This window comes from Ursus maritimus, unplaced genomic scaffold (genome assembly GCF_017311325.1).
Source record: "Ursus maritimus isolate PB19 unplaced genomic scaffold, ASM1731132v1 scaffold_14, whole genome shotgun sequence".
Taxonomy (NCBI): Eukaryota; Metazoa; Chordata; class Mammalia; order Carnivora; family Ursidae; genus Ursus; species Ursus maritimus.
Window position 1 is genome coordinate 1,610,005 of NW_024423786.1, and position 22,116 is coordinate 1,632,120.

Consider the following 22,116-nt stretch of genomic DNA (forward strand, 5'->3'; position numbering starts at 1 on the left):
AAAAAAAAAAAAAAAAAAGAAAGAGAGAAAGAAAAAAGTATCTTATTGTGTTTGCATTTGCATTTCTATGATCGCTGGCAATGTTGAGCACTTGTCATATATTTATTAGCCACTTCTGGTTTCGTCTTTTGTCCGCGTCCTTTGTCGGTTTTCCCATCGAGGCGCCCATCTTCTCCTTAATGATTTATAAAAGCTCTAAGCGTACCTGCTTTGCTGAAGCGGGGCCCAGCTGCGCTCCGCACCCTCTCTGGTTGCTATGCAGATGTGCCAGTGGCGCGACCAGTCTCCATGGCCACAGATGCCCGGGTCTCAGCGAGGAGCGGCGTGGGGAGAGCGTTGCCATGGCGATGCTACCCAAGCGGTGCCTGGCCCCCCTCCCCCTCGCTGAGCGGCTTTCCTGGCCCAGGGGCCACCAGCCCAAGCAAAGGCTTTGCAGCTGTAGGGAAGGAGGCCTAGGGAGGCTCGTGCCCTGAGAGAGCCAGGGACGAGTTTCCTGTCTGCACAGTAATGCCCAGCCAAGTGTCTGGCAGGCCTGGTCGCAGAGAGCTGGCCACCCAGACTTCAGGAGTCAGAAGTTTAGACTATTTCTTCCCTAAATATGGAGATGTGTGATAAGATTCAAAGAATAAGCTACTCATTGCAAAACTTACATCACGTCCCATGGCCAGACCAGACCATTTGTAATGCACTAAATGAATATTTTAAACTGTTGGAATTATCTTGTTATGAGCGCAATTGTGGCACATTATTTGTGTGAAGTGTGCTTAAAGTACTAATTTGTTAAAATAACCATTTAAAATATAGACTAATTTTTTAAGCCATTGAGGCATGCCATCGTGTTTTAATATGCCAAAATCCTGAAAGAAAACAAAAACAAAAACAAAAAAACTGGAAGTGCCTCTCTCAGCCTTGGAGAGGGCCTGTCCTCCCATTTTATGAGCTGAATCACGTCCCTCCATGAAATTCGTATCCGAAGTCCTAACCCCTAGTACCTCAGAATGCGACTGTACTCGGAGATGGGACCCTAAAGAGGTAAGTAAGTTGAAATGAGGTCATTAGTGTGCGTGCTGTCTAATGTGACTGGTGTCCTTATAAAAGAGGAAATTTGGACACAGACGTGCTCAGAGGAAAGACCACGTGGAGACACAGGAAGAAAGATGGCCATCTACAAGCCAAAAGGAAAGGCCTCCAATGAACTGATCCTTCTGAGGCTTTGATCTCAAACTTCCGGCCTCCAGAACACTGAGACAGTACACTTCTGTTGTTTAAGCCACCCAGCCTATGGGATTTTGTTACGGCGACCAGAGGAAACTAATGCACCCCATATCATCCATTTCACTTTATCAGCACCACGGGGAGCTGGTGTCATGATCAAACCCATTTACTGATGCAGACACAGGCGTTCCAGGAGGTCAGAGGGTATGTGGAGAGAGGGACTGGAGTCAGGATTCAAATCTGGGTCAGCTCTTCTTTGGCAACTGTGTTCCGCCCACTGCATACACTTTCTGAAAAGATTCTGACACTTTTCCTAGGAGGTGGGAAGCCTGCACCAACCCCTTCATTCCCTTGCTTATAGGTGGGGAAACTGAGACAGAGGTTGACATCTTCTGTAAGTTCAACACTGCTCCACCTCTTTAGAGAAGCTGGAAGGAAAGACTCCCCTCTCCTCAAACACCCCCAGCCCTGGGCAGTCCCTTACAGGTCTGGACGAAGGTTACTTGTAGCTTTTGCATTCATGGATTCATTCATTCCATTACCTGACCCGTATTTATTGAGCACCTACTATGTCTCCAGCACTGGTCTAGGGAGACAGCAGTGAACGAGAAAGACAAATCCCTGCCTCACAGAGCTCACCTTCTAGGGGAGACAGAATATACCCACGTAACCTAGTAGAAGAAGATCATTTTAGGGAGTTGTAATGCTAGGATAATACAAGCTACAGGATAGAGAGGGGCTGCGGCAGGGGGTGACTTGAGATCGGGTGGTCGGAGAAGCTGACATTTGAGCTGGGACCCTAACGATCTGGAGCAGCTAACCATGTGAAAGGTTGGAGGAGGCATGGTCCAGGTGGAAGAAACAGCAAGTGACATCCCCAAGGCTGGAGTGAGCCTGGAGGTCCAGGCAGAGTAAGGAGGGCAGTGTGGCTGGGGCATGCTGACAGCATAGGGGAGAATGGGAGATGAGGGTGGAGCTATCTCAGGTCCCAGGAGCAATGAGGACCTCATCTTACCCCACCCTCAGGAGAACAAGCTGGGAAGAATCCAGCCCCCAGGCCCTGCCCCTGCCAGCGCTGTCCACCTCATGGGTTGCCCCCTGGGAGGCAGCAAGAGATGTGAGGAAGAACATGAATTTTGGAGACAGAACTAAATTGGAATCTCCGCTTTGAACCAGCAAGTTATGTGACCTTGAGTATGTCAGTTTGTAGGGGACACCACCCTGTGCAGCCCAGATCCCCACTTCTGAACCAAGGCACTCATTCCCCCAGAAGCTGGAGGTGTTGAAGGTGGACAACTGGTGGCTGGGTCCCTGGGAATTGTCCTTGGATGGTGGCAGCTGCTTTGCCCAAAATCATGCCCCTCCCAGAAAGGAGGGGGAAATGGGAGTGGGCATCCCACATCCAAGAACTAGATGATGAAGGGTCCAAAGTCCTGGCCCCTAATTAGGAGAGAAGGACCACCCTGCAGGGTTATCCCTAGCTGGCCCTGGCTGAGACTGCGTGGCAGCAACATCACAGCCCAACTGCTTACTCTGACCAGTCCTGCTTGTCTCGCTCCCCTTGGTGTCGGTCCCGCATTCACTCCCTGTTAAACCTCCCACATCTCGTAGTTCATTTCCCAGGAAACCTGACCTGAGACACACTCCATCTCTGAGATACAGTTCCTCAGATGTACAGTGGCCATACGGAGTCATAAAGATGAAGAGATGAGGTATGCAAAGCTTCTTTGTATGGTAAGAACATGGTAAGTCTTCAATAAATGTTGTTTTTCCCCTTATCTGACCCTTACATGTATTTCTATTTCCCATGGGGCTCAAGCCAAAGTCTCACGTGCAGTATGTGCTCAATGTGTTCTGGATTGAGACAATACCCAAGATATGACCAATGCCGCACTCATCACACTTATCAGAACATGAGAGAGAAACTGTTCATTGTCCCCAATATCCACTGTCACCTCTCTTTCATGGAAATAGAACTCTAGACTTTTAGCTGGATACTGGGTTCCCCAGAATAAATATTATATTTCCCAGCATCCCCTGGAGCTAGCTGTGGTCATGTGCCTAAATGCTAGCCACTGAAGCATAAGCAGAAATAATGTGTGCAACTTTGAATGTGTTCTTAAAATGAAGGGTAATGCTTTCCTCTTTCCACTGGCTGGAAAGCAGATGTGATGGCTGGAGCTAGAGCAGCCACCTTGGACCACAGAATAGCAAAGCAACTATAAAACTGTCATATGTACCCTGAGCTGAATGCTCATTGGCTGTGCCCATCATGGCTTACTTCAGTGAGTCTTTTACCTCAAAGAACCTCACTATTTGCATATGTAAAATGAGAACAAAATTCTAAGTGAAACCATATGTGATGAGTTTTACCCAATTTTACCCAGGGAGGAAAAAAATCCCTTAAACAGTAGGGTCTGGGACTGTTAGAAAGTCTTAATTCTAAATTAACTCCTTCTTAATTAACTCATTGTGTTTCTATTTGCTTTGGGGATATGATCTTCCTTTCCTTGGAGTGTTAGAGACGTAGCAGGACGAAGGAAAAGCCCAACTGGTAAAGAAACAGATCTCTCCCTCTCAAAGGGAACATTGAATTCATGTAAATTAAGTGTGAGCCTGCCAGGATTCCAGCAAGGCAGACCAGAGACCCCAAGGCAGTCCCCATGCTTGTTGCTCTGTGATAGTTTGAAATGCCCTCAGAACTTCAGGCTCAGTGGGAAGATCTGGTCCAGTGGAGGTGATGCTGGAGTTGTGTAGCCTATGGTCATTGAAGAGGAGTAAGGACTTTCCTGGAGAGCAGAACGTCCTGGTCAGTGGTATAGAAATGAGCATGAGCATGGCAGGGTGGGATAGAATGGACACTGGCCTGGATGGAGGAAAGTGTCTTTGGGAAATTTGGGAAGAGGACAAATCCATAGGTTTTAGAGGACAATCAGTGAATGCATGAAGTTAGCCTGAATTAGATGTGGTATCAGTGAATCTAAGGCCTGGCTTTCCTGTGGCCTGGACACCAGCCTGTCCAACCCAGCCCCCTTCCAGCTGCCCCCCTGCCCCCACCCAGCCTTTGGGATTCAAGGGACCTTTCACAAGAGCTCAGCTCTGTTCTATGCACCCTACGGGTATTATGCGAAGTAGGCCATGTTCACAATTTTCAGAAGAATGTGTTGGCATAAGAATTGAACAATTAGAGCAGAAACCCAGTATGAATACCAGTCATGTATATATCAGAATCTTGAGGGAAAGCAAGGTAAAGGATACTCTAGACAGTTGCAAAAAGCTCTGACCTTTGGGACTACCACATACGGAATGAGGGTAGAAGTACTTTCCTTGGTCCTCCCACTAAAGACTGCTCAAAGTCACGGATGTTATATATAAACACTGAAAAATGGAGAAAAGAAAGCAGACCCACTGGGGACCTCAGGGCCCAAGGAATGAAATGGTGGCGAGTTCTCTGAGTCTTCTTTATTCCTCACATACCCCAGCTTGGATGCTGGGGTAGTTGGTAAACTAGAAACACCAATAGGGTCAGAAAAAATCCCCAAGAGACGTCTGTTCCTTCTAGTCCAACAACCGAAAGAAGTAACCCAGAAAACTCACAGACAACAGCTGGGCTCTACCACTGCATACAAACAACACAGAAAAAAAATGAGGTCTCACCTCCACTCTGGCCAGCAGAAGCCAGATTTCCACCCTCACCTAGTTGTAATGAGGTGAGCCCTCTCCTCACCAGGGTGGCATTAGAAGGTAACTGGGAACTGGGACTTTTGCCACAGCCTAGCAAGCACAAGGGACCCACCCTGAAATGTCAGTGGAGGCCATGACAGAACGGTAACAAGGTGTTCCTCCTAGCAAGGGCTGCAGTAGCAGAGGAAAGCCCAGCCCTGCCAACTGGAATAAGAACCTCCCCCTTCCCCTAGTATCAAAGGAAGCACAGTGGGACACTGGACTTCCACCCTCACCTGGCAATAATGAGACAACATCCCACCATCCCTACCAGAACAGCATCAGAGGAGATGTTTTAAATAAAGCTCAGAATCTCATAGCATATGTCCCCAAATGTTCAGGTTTCAATCGCAAGTCACTCCTCATACCAAGATCCAGGAAAATCTCAACCTGGATGAGAAAGAACAACCAAAAGAAACCAATCAGAGGATACAGATGTTAGAATGATCTGACAAAGATTTTAAAGCAGCAATATGAAAATGCTTCAACAATGAACACAATTGGAACAAGTGAGAAAATAGAAAGTCTCAGCAAAGGCATAAAAGCTGTAAAGAAGACTTATTTCATAACTGGGTGATGGGCATTAATTAAGGAGGGCACTTGATGTAATGAGCACTGGGTGTTATATGCAACTGATGAATCACTAAACTCGACCTCTGAAACTAATAATTTAAAAAAATCTGTAAAGAAGAACCAAATGGAAATTTTAGAGCTGAAAAATACAATAACCATATTTAAAACTCAATGTATGGGCTCAACAGGACAGAGGGAACAGAGGAAAGAATTTGTGAACTTAAAATAATAGAAATTACTCAATCTGAACAACAGAGAAAAAAATAGACTTAAAAAAAATGAACGGAAACTCAAGGACCTAAGAAAGGGACTAGAACAGAAGATCTAGCATTTGCGTGATCAGAATCCCAGTAGGAAAAAAAAAAATCAAGGCAGGACTGAAAAAGCTATCAAAGAAACAACGGTTTAAAAATTCACAAATTTGGTAAAAGACATAAACTTACAGATTCAGGAAGCTGAGCAAACCCCAAACAGGATAAACCACAATAAATCTATGCTAAGACATAGTATATTAAAACTTCTAAGAACTAAAGACAAAGAAAAAAATCTTGAAAGCAGTGAAAAAGAAATGACATCTTACATATAAGGGGAAAACAATTCGAATGTCAGCAGATTTCTCATCAAAAACCACGGAGACAAGCAGAAAATGGCACAACATTTTTCAAGTGCTGAAAGAAATGTCAACCTGGAATCTTATATCCAGTGAAAATATCCTTCAGGAATGAAGAAGAAATCAAGACATTCTCAGAAGAAAGAAAGCTAAGAGAATTTGTCACCATCAGACCTATCCTAAAGGAATGATTAAAGGAAGTTCTCTAAACAAAAAGGGACAAAATGATAAAAGAAGGACTCTTAGAACATCAGTAGAAGAAAGAGCATAGTAAGCAAAAGTCTAAAGAAATACAATAGACTTTATCTCCTCTTTAGTTTTCTAATTTGTGTTTGGCAATTGAAACAAAAATCATAACACTATCTGATGTGATTCTCAATATATGCCAAGAAAAAAATAAGACAATTATATTAGAAATTGGAAGACTAAAGGAATGTAATGGGATTTAAGTCTCTATACTGTACTCTGGCTGATAAAATGGCCACATCAGTGAACTGATAAGTTACATATGCACCGTAGAATACCTGGAATATGCTAAAAAGCCTATATAAACAGATACATTGAAAAGCACTATATATAAGTCAAAATGGAATTTTTTAAATGTTCGAGTAACCCATGGGAAGGAAGAAAAAGGAAAACAGAGAAATTAAAAACAGGAATAAAGAAAAGACAAAAAAAATAAAATGACAGACCTAAAAATCTAACATATAAATAATAATATTAAATATAAATGGTCTAACACACCAATTAAAGACAGAGATTGGCACAGTGGACAAAACAACAGCAACAACCACAGCAAAAACTGCATGCTGTCTACAAGAAAGTCACTTCTGATTTAACGATATAGGTAGGCTGAAAGTAAAAAGGTAGCAAAAGATAGTGACAATACCAACTGCTGGAGAGGGTGTGGAACAATACGAATTCTCACCGCTTGCTGGCAGGAATGTGAAACAGCACAAAAACTCTGGAAAACATTTTGGCAGTTTTTTATAAAACTAAATGTACTTTTACTATACAACCCAAAAATCGTACCCCTGGGTATTTATCCCAGAGAAAAGACATCTGTGTACACACAAAAAGTTGTACAGAATTGTCCATAGGAGCTTTATTTATAATTGCCGAAAACTAGAAAGAACTCAGACGTCCTATGACAGGTGAATGTTTAAGCAAACTGTGCCATAACCATACCAGCAATAAAAAGGAACAAACTATTAATACCTGCAACAACTTAGGTAGATTGCGAAGGCATTATGCTGGGTGGGAAAAGCCAATCTCAAAAGTTCACATACTTATATAAAATTCGTGAGACGACACAACTGTAGAGATGGGGTGAAATTAGTGGTTGCCGGGGTTAGAAATGGTAGAGGGGGGTTGGTTACGACAGTAAGGGGCAGCGTGAGGGGGATCTTTGTGGCCAGAGAAGCTTCTTTTATCTTGATCACAGTGACAGTCACACAAATCTACATATGATAAAGGACATGGAACCAGACACACATCATGGAAATGTCAATTTCTGGGGTTAGGGTTATACTATAGTCAGGTGGGGTTAGGGTTATACTATAGTCAGGTGGGGTTAGGGTTATACTATAGTCAGGTGGGGTTAGGGTTATACTATAGTCAGGTGGGGTTAGGGTTATACTATAGTCAGGTCAGATGTTGCCTTGGGGAAGCTGGGTGAAGGGTACAAAGGATCTCTTTATGTTATAGTTGTACGTCCTTTAATTTTAGGTTAATTTTGAAATAAAAAAATTAAGAAAAAGATTAGAATGCAAAATTACTTTCTTTACTTTGACTGCATCCATATGTATTCATAAAGATAATCAGGAGAACCCAAAGATTTGTATTTAGGTTTAAAAAAAGTTAACAGTGAAGATGCTGTTTTCATGGTTTATTATTTTGTCAATCTGTAATGAAACACTATTAAATTGGAAAAAATTGGTTCCATTTGGTACACAAGTAAATGAAAGCATGTGTGTATTCACTTCCTCATTCCATCAACACTGCGTACCAAAAAAGAAAAAAGTATCTGGCATCTTCAGCAATTTCCAGCAATTTCCCAACCTGAGATACAACAGCAACCCCCTAATTCTCAGAAAGCAGTCGGTACACAAGCGATCCGTAACTGTTGATTCTCCAGCCCTTCCAACAATATTGTAAGCCCCTCCCCCCCATATTCAATCCTTTTCTGTTTGGGCAGGAAAGGGGTACCTTGCCCAAATAATCCTGACATGATGTGTGTGCAAACTGCCTGCACCAGGGCGGGAACCACTGGAAAGCACAAGTCTGGTGGTGCCACTCCCCTTGCACGGGACCATGAAGTCTTCTGTTTGCCCTTCGTCCTTCTACTGGGAACTCGGGACATCCTTCCCTGTCTGGCTTCATCTCCTGTACTCCCTGTGTCCCCTCCAGGGCAGTTCCAGGTTCTTTCCTCTCCCTGCCTTTTTCTGCTTCTCCTTCTGCTCAGAATGCTGTTGCCTGCTCCTTTTCCACGGTGAACCAATCTGTCTCTGGTCAGATTCCGAAGAAGCATTGAAGTGCACGAGACGTATTAAGTGTTCCCAGGGGCGTACGATAAGGGCACCGGGAATGTGAAACAGAGCAGGGGAGGAAGCAGGCAAAGTACGCAGGGCCAGGGCTGGAGACACAGGAGTATCTGCTATGCCAGAGGCAAGGGAGTTGGGTTTTCCTACTACTGCTCCCATCACCATTGGCTAAGGGTCTCCTGAGCCTTTGCCACTCTCTGCAGGTAATGGAAGAGCAGCTCCAGGAGCTCAAGAGAAGCCTTTCCAAGAAGGGTCACAGGTGTGTCTTCTGGAAGCAAAAGCACAAGGGAGCCAGGGAAGGGGTGCTCAGAGATGAGGAAGGGTGCATGGGGATCAGATCTATGGCCAAGATATTATCCCTGCTCATCCAGAGCCAATGTCACCTCCTCTGCAAACCCCCGCCCCAGCCAGAATGTGCAGCTCCCCACAGCACCAGCGTCCCTCCATATCCTATCCCACACCCCACACTGGCCCTCATAAGGCTGGATTGGATGGCAGACCCCAGGCCGGACTCTCCCCAGAGATGGAAATGGGCCGCTTGGTGGTTTATTTAGAACGCTGGGAACACCCTCCCTTGAAGGGAAACGCCCAAAGAAGTCCCACAAAGCTAACTTTCATTCTAAGCAGCAAACTAGAGCTCACATCCAAAGACATCCATGAACATTGTACCTTTAGGCATCACCAAACTTAAACAAACATTTCCATGTATCTCTGCTGCATGTTACAGTTTGGATTACCAGGCAGAGGTGGGCTGCCTGTGACAGACCCAAACACATCCTGGAAGCTGGTTCTATCTACGTCCCACTCAGGACACTGCTAACTGTAAATAAAAGACAAGGTCACTGAGAGATGCCACCGCAATCATTCTGTCTTCCCCGGAGACTGTGAGCCCTTTGAGGATGGGGCTTACTCCGATTTCTCTGTACCAGCGGAAACCGGCATTGAAGCTGGCCAAAGAAGTAGGGGTCAGAGACATTTTCTCTTAAACGCATGAGTGGGTGCTATGTCCAGGGTCCGACTATTTTCAGAGGAGCAAGATAAGGAGGTGTCTGTATGCAAGATCCCACTTCCAAAGCCAGCGGTTTGGCAGACTCTCCCCACAGCCTGATCGGATCTGTGAAACAGCCTGAGACCCTCACCAGCATGAGCTGTAGGCAGAGAGGCAGTGGGCGCCTTCCCTGGGTGCTGGGAGGCCCTGTGTTCCCCTGCCGCAATCCTTTCTTTCTAGAATATTCCCTGGGCCCCTCCCATGTGCCAGGTTCTAGGGACACACAGCAAACAAAACGGACAGTCCCTTGGTGGCCATGGCACGATGCTGAGCTACTCCCTCTGCCTCAGTGTCCTCGGTTGTAAAAAGGAGATTATAATAGCTCCTACGTCACAAGGTTGCTCCAGGGGTAACAGATTTAAAATGCATCAAGGGCTTGAACAGTGCTTGGCACATAGTAAGTGCTAAATAAAACTGCCTTGAATTTTGTTATTATTATTTATTAATAGTTTTATTTTTACTTTATCAATAACTTGTTCAATAGGGTCATCTTAGAGAGGGAGAAGCACGGCAGGTGGGACAGAGCAGGGGTGGGATGCAGGTGGTTGGGAGGGGCGTCGCCTTAGATGGACAGGCCTAGCCAAAGCCATTGCAGCTGAGTGATACCCTCCCTGAATGGTGCAGTGAGCTCCATGGAGCCCTGGAGGAAGCATGTGCCAGGCAAAGGGAAAGGCCGTGCAAAGGCCCCGAGGAAGACTCAGTCTGCCCTGTTGGGCAGCGTGGCTGGAGCATGGGGAAGGAGTGCACTGGAGAGGAGGGTGGGGTGAAGCCAGGTCTAACGGGGCACTGGGAAGCACAGGGAGGCATTGAGAGTTGTTCCCTCTCCTGCCCCCCCAGGATCACCAGCCCTTCACCCCAAAGCTGCAGCTGAACGCTCTTCTCCTCTGGCTTCAGGGGAAGGAAAGTGCATCCCAGGAGGCGCAGATGTGAGTGTCCCCCAGTCTGCTGCAGGGTGGGTTTGTCCTCACCAGACATGCTCAGCACCAGGCCTCAGGCTGTGGAGCCCAAACCCACCAGATGGTGCACCCAGTGTTCACACCGATCTCATTCTCGCACCCCATCCGGCAGAGGCCCGCACAAGGCTCCCTGGGGGATGGGGGGGCCGTGTGTGGGAGCAGCGAGGGTGCCAGCCCCAGGAGGAAGGTGGGGGTGGAGGGGCTGACCAAGAGAGAGAGCTCTACAGTGATAAGGGATGAGCTGGTGGAGGCAGCCCTTCAGGGGGCCTGCGGTGGGCTGGGAACAAGGCTAGAGACCCTCCCCCTGCAAGCACCACTCTTCTTTCACAGACACACCGGCTTTGTCTTCGAGACCACCGGCTGACTGGAGTCCCTCGGTTGCTAGGTGACGGGAACTGCTGGGAGGGGAAGATGGGGAGCAAGGCAGGGTCTGGTGGGCCCCACAGTAGGGGGCCCTGACCATCCAGACCCTGGCAGAACGCACGAACCACCTCCACACAGCCCCACAGGCACTTGGGGACCCCCCCCTCCGGCAGACAGGCTCTGAGAATCGCAGACACACCCCCACAGATGCACCCAGCAAACCCCTGCAGAATCACACCCACACCCATCAAACCAAACCAAAACAATCACATGCTCGTACACAAATACACACCCCCGCACGGATCCGGCAGACGCTGAGCTCCCCGCGACAGACAGGTCTGACCCACACAAACAGGTACAGCTGCGCCCCTTGGCCCCGCGGGAGCTGAAGGGAGGCAAGGGGCTCACCGCGCTGCCCTGGCCAGGGCTGGACGCACAAAAGGGGCTGCCCCATAGCCCGGGGCAGGGAAACTGGGACACCCAAGAAAACTCACTTTCAGCACTGCCCACACGGTCACACCCTCCAGGTACACTTCCCACCCCGCCCCCACTCACCCTGGGTCCCAGATGCCAGCCCCCCTGCAGGGGTCACCTTCAGTCCAAATCCAGGGCCTTGACTTGGTGTCTCCAGCCAGCTCCTCACTGCACCCCATCTGTTCATTTACGTGTGCCTTAAATGCATGTTCACTGGGTGCTCCGGGACACAGCTGTAAGGAAGTGCCCTGCCCTTGTGGCATTCAGAGTTTGGTGGAAAATGAACACATCGTGCTTGTAACAGGAAGCCTTGACCTAGTTTGGGGGGCAGCGCCCCGGGGAGATGACATTTGAGCTGGGGTGGATGTGGCCAAAGTGGGGAGATTGCACAAAGAGTGTGCAAAGGTCCTGAGGACAAAGAGGATGTGGGGGTGCAAGGGACAGAGCAGAGACCAGGGCATAAGGAGCAAGTGAGAGGAGAGTGACAGGGCCGAGGTGAAACTGGGGTCAGCAGGTGAACCTGGCGCCTGGTCAGGATTTCACTGTATTCTAAATGCAGTGGGAGCCATGGAAGAATCCAGGCAGGCCAGTGCTGTGAGTTCTGGGTGAAAGTCTAGAGGGAACACTGTGGTGGGGGGAGAAGGGGAGGCACAGCAGGAATGGGGAGGGCCAGATTTGAGCCCTATGGCTACATGGCCGACGTGGGATCATGTGCCTGGGCATACGTAGGGGGGAGGGGGGAGGGGCAGCACTCATAGGGGCTCCAGGTTTCCAGCTCAGGCAACAGGATAAATGGGGGGGGGGGGCTCACTGACATGGAAATATTGCAGGGGTGGGGACCACGGCCAGGCCAATCCCAGAGCCCTCTCTACCTGGCCTGTGTCACACCACTCCCCACCGGGACCACCACCTCTGTTCCCAGCAAATCCAAACTCTTCCTCCATTCCTTCAGCACAAGCCCGTGCCTGGCCACGTGAGCATAGGCACCAGGCCCTGCCCTTCCGGGCCTCCGGTGGGCAACTCGCACCTGTACTCTGGTCAGCACCTCGTCCTGAGGGAGGCTGGCGGCTGCGGGGAGGCCTGGAAAAGACAAGGCTTCCTGGGGAGCAGGCGCTCTAGCCTGGTAAAGGTTGGGGTCCGGCATCCCCAAAGTGGAACCCCAGCCCTCGGTGCAGACCAAGCCATAGCAAATGCTACAGAAGTAAGCTAGAACTTCCGTGCGTGCCGACACAGTGTGAGAAGAGAGCGTTAGAACTTCTGTTTTGATTATATGTTTCTCCAAAAAAAAAAAAAAGAAAGAAAGAAAGAATGCACTCTGCTTATCAGTACATCCTCTAAAGGGAACATGTCACCTTCTCACCTTCGTGTGGCCCTGCAAGGCCCAGGTGCTGCAGGGGAGGGGAGAGGCGGGAGGGGTGGCCTGAAAGGTAGAGGGCATGTGTGCACAGTTGCATCCTCCTTCAGTGTACTGCCGGGGTAAGTGGATTTGTGGATTACAGTCTCTGGTTTTAATTAAACTAACACTAACAAAATGACCAAGTAGCTTAAGAAGTTTCCGGCAAAGGAAATGCGGATTGAATTTAATGCAAGCATGAGCTCAGGACGAAAAAAATAGTAACGCAGACACTTTCCTTCCCTCCTGGAAGGAATGTAGTGAGCACATTACTCAGTCGACACAGTGTCCACTAATCGGCTCTGACGAGAAGCCGAACACAAAAATCACAAACTCCCGGAGAAGGCTATTCGCAATGTGGGTTCACATCTGCGACCGTGAACGCCAGCCTGACCTGGAAGACGTCCTGGGGGATAACAGGTGAAAACACAGGTGGCAGGACAGAGTGTACTTTAAGTCCCATTTGTGATAAAGAACGAAATAATGAGAATAATGTATGTTAACGTATGCGCAGAACCCGGAGGGAGGGACACCAGCCCAGGCTCCCCTCCGCAGGGGGGCGTAGCTGCTGTCAGCACCGTGCCTCTCCGCTGACTGGAATCATTACAACGAGCACGTAAGACAATTTTAATAAGAAACACAATAAAGAATCGTTAAGCATCTGATTTTTTAATGCCTCATTTTCAAATAATTTTGGATTTACCCAAGAACCACAAAGATGAAATAGAGTTCCCAAGCGCCCTCCTCGCAGCTTCTCCCACGTGAGCGCGCTGCATAACCACGGCGTGTCCATCGGGACTAAGACGGAGACACCAGTCAGTCGTAGTCCCTGAAGTTCAGGCTTCCCCGCTTACCCACTAACGTCCAGTCCAGGCTCTACGTGCACCTGGCCATCTTGTCTTCCAGTGTCCCGCGGTCTGGGACAGCTCTTCCGGCGTGCCTTGTCTTTCACGACCTTGACCCTTTTGAAAACAGCGCCCAGTTCCTCTGCAGGATGTCGGTGGCTTCCTCATGATTACCCTGGAGCTGTGGGTTTGGAGAGAGAAGACCGCAGAGGTGGACGCCCCTCCCATCACATCACATCAGGGGGTGCGTGCTACCCGTATGGCTGATGGTCGCAGGTGCTGTTGACCTTGAGCACTGGCGAAGGTGGTGTCTGCCAGGATCCTCCACTGTCCAGTTGTATCCAGTTTTCCAGCAGCGTGAAGTTTCTCAGGGCTGGAGGGATCCGGGGCAGGGAGAGAGGCAGGATGGGCCAGGTCCCAGGTGACCTTGACTGTGAGCTCGGACCTTCTCTCAGAGGGAAAGGGAGTCCGAGCCGCGCCAGGCACAGACACAGCAGGGACGGTGCCCATGTGCAGAGAGGGCCCAGGGGCAAGGGAAGATGTAGGGGGCAGCAGGGAGGCCAGAGCAGTGGTGTCCAGGTGACAGGGGTGGAGCTGGAGAGAAGAGGGGGAAAATTCAAGAGCAAGGGAGGGGTAAGACAGAGAAGCCTCTGAGAGTGGTGCTTCTCTCACTGGAAGGAGCAGAAAGTCTTAAAAGTTGCTCTCCTGGGGACATCATCTTCCCTCCCCACCCAACCCCACCTCTTCACAGAGGTGAGGGCACCGTCTGCTGCCCACGCATAAACAAACCACGTCTTACCAGCTGCATACAGGTGCCTGCTGGGCTCGCCCGTGTTCTGGGCCTGGTGACGCCCGTGCGGGGAACGGGGAGGTAAGGACACTGGCCGGGGTGACGCAGTCAGGGCAGGCCAGGCCTGAGGCTGTGGTGAAGCCCAAAGCCTCAATCTTTCCCCAAATCCTGCAGGCCTCTTCCTCCGCCCCAGCCGCGTGAGGTGGACAGGCTGTGCTCCTCCATCCACCCAGGGCCTCCAGGCCCTCCGGTCTCCCGGCCCCTTCAAAACCAGCCCAGGGAAGTCTGCCGGCCCCAGGGGTGGAGTGTGCGGTAACACGTCCTGAGTTATCCTTCGCCGTGTTAACAAACCACTCCAAACTTAGTAGCATAAAGCAGCAATCACTGGATTCCGCTCTGAGTCTACGGGTCAGGAAGCCTGCCAGAGCCCAGCGGGCTGGCCTGCCTCTGTACACGCGTCTGAGACCTCGGCTGGGAAGACTGAAGGCTGCGGAGACGCAGGCCACTGGGGGCTGGAACCATCTGGAGAGCCTGGCACCTGGGCTGGGGCAACGTGAAGGCTGGGTTGGGGATGGGGGCAGATACACGTGGTCCCTCCATGGGGCCCCTGCAGCGTGGGGGCAGGGCTTCCAGAGCAGCACCCTGAGAAGCGCTAGTCCAAGAATCCAGGTGGAATCTTCGGACCTGTTCTTCCTCCTCATTCTACAGATGGTAAGGCGGTCACTAAGGTCCGCCCGGATTCAAGGTCGGGGGTATAGGGGCAGTGGTGGGCCAAGGTCACACGGCAGAAGAGCCTGTGGGGTGGGGGAGGGGGTGTTACGGGACTACGTTTGGAAAAGAGCAACCCCACATCCCTCAGCCCCGTGTCTGCGCAAGCCCAGGCTCCTGCTCCCAGGGTCACCTCCCTACTCCTGACTCCGCTGCACAGTGTGGGCCCAATCCATTCTACCCCCAGTTTCCCCACTGGACACCCCCTTCCCCAAAGCATCTTTTTTTTTTTTTAAAGATTTTATTTATTTATTTGACACGGACAGCCAGCAGAGAGGGAACACAAGCAGGGGGAGTGGGAGAGGAAGAAGCAGGCTCATAGCAGAGGAGCCTGACGTGGGGCTCGATCCCATAACAACGGGATCACGCCCTGAGCCGAAGGCAGACGCTTAACGACTGAGCCACCCAGGCGCCCCTTCCCCAAAGCATCTTGAAGGCCAGAGCTTGCCTCAGGCTGGGTCTCTGCGTTCAGCTAGGGCCATACAAACTCCCCCACCCTGACAGGTGAACTTGGAGTCAGACAGCCTTACGTTCCGGTATCAGCCCTGCCCTGACCTGCCTCACCACCTTGAATAAACGGGTTCTTCTCTCAGGGTTTCAGGCCCTCTGGCCCCAGGCCCCAGGGGTAGTGAGTGCTTCCTTGCACTTTGCACACGCACCTTGGTCGGGTTCACGCAGTGCCCTCCCTCTGTGCACCTCCTTGAGCCTCCCCCTCCTGCAGACCCAGCCCTGCAGGAAGCTTACAGCCCACCCCACTCTGTAACCCAAGCCTGCTGGTGACTGGGGTCCGGCCTCAATGGTGTGCCTGACAGTCCAGCTTCCCCAAGGCCACCCGGAGGCAGGCCGTCCATCAGAGCCTGGAGTGGACACCGCTGGCTGCTCACCCTCCTGTCGGGAGGCAAATACTCCCCCGGCAGGTGTCAGGGGTGCTGGGGGCCCAGCGCTGCCCCCGTGGAGCGCATGTCGCAGGGTAGGAGACCGACAACATACCACAACCAAACGAGTAGAAGAACGTGAGGCAAAGGGAAGACCCCAGCAGGCAGTGCAGACGGGCACGACCGCAGGTCGGGAGTGGGACGAGGACCCTGAGATAGAGAACAGCCTGCAGGGGCTTAATTAGGAGGGCTCTGGCGGTCAAGGTCTTACTGGTTCATATGCAGCAAACATTTACTTCTCCCAGTTCAGGAGGCTGGAAGCCCAATGTCAAGGGGTCAGCAGACTTGGTGTCCGGCTCATAGAGGGCCCTCGTCTGGCTGTGGCCTTGCATGGGGAAGGTGGGCGAGGGGGCTCTCTGGGGTCCCTTCATAGGGCACGAATCCCATTCCCGAGGCTCCACCCTCCATGACCTAATCACCTCCCTAAGGCCCCACCTCCAAATACCATCACACTGGGGGTTAGGATTAAACATATGAATCTGGGGGGACACACACATCCAGTCCACACAGAAGGGGAGAGAGAGCAGAGGCAGACGTGGGGGGTGGGAAGCACGCTGTGAGACAGTCCAGCCAACCCTGCAGGAGCATCGGCAGGGCAGCCGGATGGTCCTCTAGAGCTGCCTGCGTGGGGAGGAGCCCCCATCAATCACGCACAGGGAGGGGGTGACCTCCGGGAGGCAGGTTTCCGCACCTGAGGGCAAAAGGCCCTCATCCCCAAAGCTGCGGTCTGAGCAGCCTGCCACAGCTTCCCTCACGGGCGCTGTTTTCATTCGGGAGGCTTCCGCGATGGTTACCTTCATGTGTCAACTTGACGAGGGCGCGCTAGCCAGTTTTTGGTTGACTACCAGCGCGGATGTCACTGCGAAGGTATTTTTTAGAGGGAATTAACACTGAAGCCATTAGACTTTGGGTAGGTTAGATTCTCTTCCGGAATGGGGGTGGGCCTCTTCCAATCAGTCGAAGGCCTGAATTCTTTCAGCAGGCTGCCTTCAGCACCAGGCAACTTCAACTCTTCCTGGAGTCTGCCGGAAAGATTCCAGACTTCGCCAGCTCCCACAGTCACGTGAGCCAATTCCCTGAACTAAGTCTATCTCTATCTCTCTATATATATCTCTCTCTGCACACACACACACTCACTCATGTACACACAGGAGGCAGGACAGCAAGAAGGGCCTGGGTGGTGAGGAAAGTCTGAATGGTCAGCAGGGCACAGAGGGACACTTGGCTCTGTGTGGAGCCAGGCTTGGGAGGAAGGGATGCTTCCTCTGGCCGCCTGGTGGGAGACAGACTGTTGGGGGCCCGAAGGGAGGCAAGCAGGCCGGTGAGGAGGTGGTCACTGCCATCCAGGTGCCAGGGTGATGGTGGTGGCAGGTGAGTCTGGAGGCAGAATCAACAGCCCCCCCAGTGGCTTAGCTGTGTGCTTGGAGGGGCGGAGAGGACTCAGGAGGGAAAGAGGGTGAGGCCAGGGCCCCGTTCCAGACCCCACACGTATCCAGGATGGTTGGTTTCAGCCTGTGTCTCACAGCAGGCTCCAGGAGGCAGGGGACGGGGCATCTTCCAATCCTGTGTATCGCGGTGCCCCCAGGGCTGGACACATATTTGTGAAGTGAGCGGCTGAGCCGCCTCTGTGCCCTGCCTGCCCGCTAGTGCCAACGCGGGGGGCTCCAGGCTCCGGGCATAGCCGCCTGCCCCAGCCCAGGCAGCGGGGAGCCCCGCCTGCACGGAAGGCTGTGCCGGGCCCAAGAGCACAGCTCTGCCTCGCAGAGCTCACACGAGTTGAGGAGATAAGGCACAAAATAATTAGTGAGCAGAGTGTATAATTAAGTGCTAAATTGTGTGTTTCAGACTCGCTGAACTGCAGGAGTGCTAGGTGGAGGGAGTCGTGCCAGGCTGGAGTGGCTGGGGGAGGTGGCTTGGGCAAGCGGGGTGGCCATACTAGAGAGGGGGACATGCGGGCAGCCTCCTACTCCCACAACCTCAGTGCGGAGTAAGGGGAACAGGGTCACCGGGTTATGCTGGGTGAGCACGGTGCGACCTCAGTAGGCTGCAGGGATCCGTAAAATGGGCTGCCTGCACACCCAGCAGTCTGTGCACAGATGCCAGCCCGGGTCTGGGACAGCAGGGATACCCAGGCGGACAAACAGTCAGGCTACCACACAGACAGAGGAGTGCACAGTCAGGCACATAGGGGAGCAGTCGGACGGACAACGAGACACACGGCACACAGACCAGCAAGATACATCCAAATAGACAAACAGCTGGATCCGAGTCTTCCAGCCCCCGCCCTGCGGGAGCCCATCCAGAGCAGGTCCTGCCCACCCTCGTCCTGTTCTGAGGGGCAGGAAGTCTGGGCTGCCAGGTGTCTCAGGATGTACTTGCCAAAGCCTTCTGAAGCTGGGAGCTCTGGGAAAGCACCCGGCTGCAGGTCTTGGGGGGCAGGGGCCAGGAGTCAAGAGTGTTTCAAAGTTGCCCAAGCGAACAGTAGTCCGAGCTGGGGCAGAGGTGGCCCTGGGCTAGAAGGAAGACGGGGAGGCAAGGGCAGTGAGGGTCCCTTGCACTCCAGCCGGGGCTCCAGGCCAGACCCTGGAATAGGCGCGGCGTGTCCCTAGCCCCGCTAGGGGCCCAGCGGCAGCAGGAGGCTCCCTCTTGCCAGCGCTGTGTTTGCAGCCTGGCTTAGCGAGCCGCCGCCTGTTAAACAAATATTGTGACAGGCCCGCGGCGACACTTGGCTGTCACGGGGGGCAGCCTGTACTGGGGGCACTGTAAGCCACAGCAGAGCCTCTCCTTCCAGCACAGAGGCTAAGCGCTCTGCCTAAACAAACACCAGGCTTGGCCACAGCCAAATGAGATGCACCCCCAGCCTGGAAGAGGCGCGACTCCCGCCATGGCCACACTCGGGCGCTCAGGCTTCACACACATAGGCAGAAAGGAGGCAGCGTACACAGACCCGCCCCCCGGCCCCATCTATTTATCCACCCAATGTTTATTGAGCATCTATTGTGTGCCAGGCAGAGTCCTGGGGCCTGGGATACAGTAGGAAACAAAGCAACCAAAAGTTCTGCCTTCATGGAATTTCCATCCTAATCGGGGATGGTGACCATAAACAAAAGTACAAAACGCCCAGGGGCAATAACGAGTTAGGAAGAAAAACCACAAGGTAAAGGTGGGGGAGAGAGTGGTCAGGAAAGGCACCTGTAAGACTCTGGGGCAGAGACTCAAAAAAAGTGGCAGAGCCAAGTGGGAATCCCAGGGAATAGCATCCAACCATCAGGAACAGCATGTGCAAAGGCCCTGGGGCAAGGCTGTGCTTGGCATGTTCTGGGACTGACCTGTAAGAGATGAGTGTGACTGAAGCAGAGTGAGGGCTGGGGATAGAGGTAAGCCCTGAGGACTGAGAGGTACTGGGACAGAGTGTGTGCGCTTTTCCTCTGAGAAAAGTGGGGGCATGAAGGGTGTGGATCTGGGTTCAGTCTTAACAGGATCTCCCTGGGTGCTGTAGGGAGCCAGGGCAGAAGAAGGGAGGCTGTTCTGACAATCCAGGAGGGAGAGAGTGGGGCAGTTCAGGCCAGGGCAGTCATGCTGGGAGTGAGGAAAGAGGTCAGAATCTGTCACTATTTGCAAGCTAGAGGTGGCAGGATTTCTTCAGAGACCAGATGTGGCAATGAGGCAACCCCACTGGTCACAGGCTTCTCAAACAGTGCACAACATCCCCATTCATTCACCTATTCGTACATTTATTTTTCTTTTCTTTTTGGCAGGAAGGGACCCAGGGAGAAACAAAGATGTTCATTGCAGCATTAATTATAAGAGTAAAACTGGATAAAAGATACTGGCCTTAATGGTGGGGTAAGAAGTAAACCGTGGTTTCAGCCACACAACAGAGGAGTGAGCAGCTCTGAAGTTCAGGTCTTTGGAGTGTTTCCAATCCATCCATCCCTCTTTCTCCAGCCAGAAACCCTGCCGAGCCATGTGGCCCTGAAGCCCGGAGACAAAACAGCCCAGCCCAGCCTGCAGTGACAGGGGTGGAGCTGGAGCGGCCCCTGACCACACTGGGGGGTGCCCGCTGAGGCAGTGACAGCAAGCCCAGTCCTGTAGGACGAAGGGGAAGAAGGGAAGGCTGCAGCAAGGATGGGGAGGTGCAGCCAGGCTGCGACTGGCCTGCCAGAGGAGAGGAACGGGAGCTTGAGCATGAGGCTGCAGGACCTCAGAGGCCTCAACCATCTGGCTGAGGACGTGGACTTGGTCCTGAGGACCCCCAGCAGTCACTGAAGAACAGAGACATCGCCCCCTGGCGGCTGCGTGCAAGGAGCCGGGAGGGCTCAGACTGTGGTGGGGAAGGGGGGCCCTGGCCTGAGCTAGGGCAGAAGGAAGGTCACACACTCCCCCAAGGGGACAGAGTTCCCTATGCCCTGCCACTTAGACGTCCACCTGACCCCTATCCTGCCCTTTCCTGCTGAACCTGTCCCTGGCCCTCTTATCGCTCAGCCCTGGTCCCAGCCTCACTGTGTGACCATGGGCAAGTCCCCTGCCCTCTCTGAGCCTCCAGGAAAGAGCCAGACACCCGGGTCTGTCAGCCCAAGGACTCCTGATCTTGGGCCAGCCATTCCTAAATCCACACTTCTTGCAGAGCCCAGCGACACTGGGCCAGGGCAGGCCTGCAGCCCTCGGGAGAGCCATGTCTGTGATGGTGATGCAGCTCAGCGGCCGCTTTCAGCCTCTTTAAACAAAGCCTCCAGATGGACCTCAGTGGCTGGGGAGGGCTGGACGGGCTGCTGCACTAACCCGGCCGGCTGCTACGCTAGCACTCGGGGACTTCCGCTAATTGGCTCCCTGGGGAAGAACAGCCACCATCCCCAGCCAACCCATCCATCCATCCATCCATTCATTCATTCATTCATTCACTCACTGAGAAGCTGCAATGTGGATGAGGGCACTGAGCAAGGCTGCGGGGACTCTGGGGTGAGCGAGATAAAGCAGTGCACAGATGGCGCGCACGCCGCTGGGGGAGGCCCACGATGGAGCACAGGGAGAGCTCCAACACACTATGGGGCAAGAAGAGAGTTAAGCAGGTGCACAAATAGTGTTGGGGGGTGCATCTCTGAGGAGGTGACATTTAAGCTGAGACCTGAATGGCCAGATGGAGCCATGGTGTTGGGGGACCAGGCTGTAGGCAGAGGGGACGCCAGGTGTAAAAGCCAAAGGACCTGCTCCAAGTGAGGGGCTGCGTGGCTGAACTGAGTGGGCATGGGAGGGAGCGGAAGGAGAGGAGGTGGGAGATGTCAGCAGGTGCGCAGCAGGAAGGCTCTGGACTTTATGCCGAACACACTGGGAGCCATGAAGGGTAGGTGAGGGCAAAAACATCCCCAGCGTGCTCTGAGCCGCTCCCTCTGCTGCAGTGCCACCCACCCGTGCACAGCCCTTGCCCCCAACCCTTCCACTGGCCCACACTGCCCCCTACAAGGAGGTATGGTCATGCCCATTTAACAGATCAGGAAACTGAGGCTCGGGAAGTTGAAGTTACTGACCCAAAGTGATAAGGATCAGAAGCTGATGTTAGCAGGGACTGAGTCCAGCCATTCCAGCGGAATCCAGCCCAGAGAGGTATTTTGTTTTCCCTGCCGTTTTTAAAATGTGAATCAGTTGCTAACATTGAAAAATTAGAAAACCTCACATAAAATATGTCTTGGCTTTCCAGTGCCTCTTGGATAGTCTATGGCAGCACTAACCCCTAGCCTTACATGGGGTCAACTGTGGCTGCCTCTGCAGACGGGGGGAGGGGAGACACTCCGGTTTGGCACAGACCCCCTTTCCCAACTGTATCACATTTGGTCTTGTCCCTCAATGTGTCCCCCCAGCCCTGTGGCATCTGAGGTTGACATC

The 22,116-nt window shown here is 52.1% G+C and overlaps 1 long non-coding RNA gene across 2 annotated transcripts in view; it reads right to left on the minus strand.

Annotated features, from left to right (window-relative positions):
• Positions 1 to 12,085, minus strand: part of LOC103669476 — a 41,080-nt gene extending 28,995 nt beyond the window's left edge. Inside the window, exon 1 of one of the 2 annotated variants that reach the window (XR_005834505.1) lies at positions 11,587 to 12,085. This is a non-coding gene — a long non-coding RNA (uncharacterized LOC103669476). The remainder of the gene's footprint in view (positions 1 to 11,586) is intronic. The other variant, XR_570291.2, reaches the window with a different exon arrangement.
• Between the last annotated feature and the right edge of the window lie 10,031 nt (positions 12,086 to 22,116).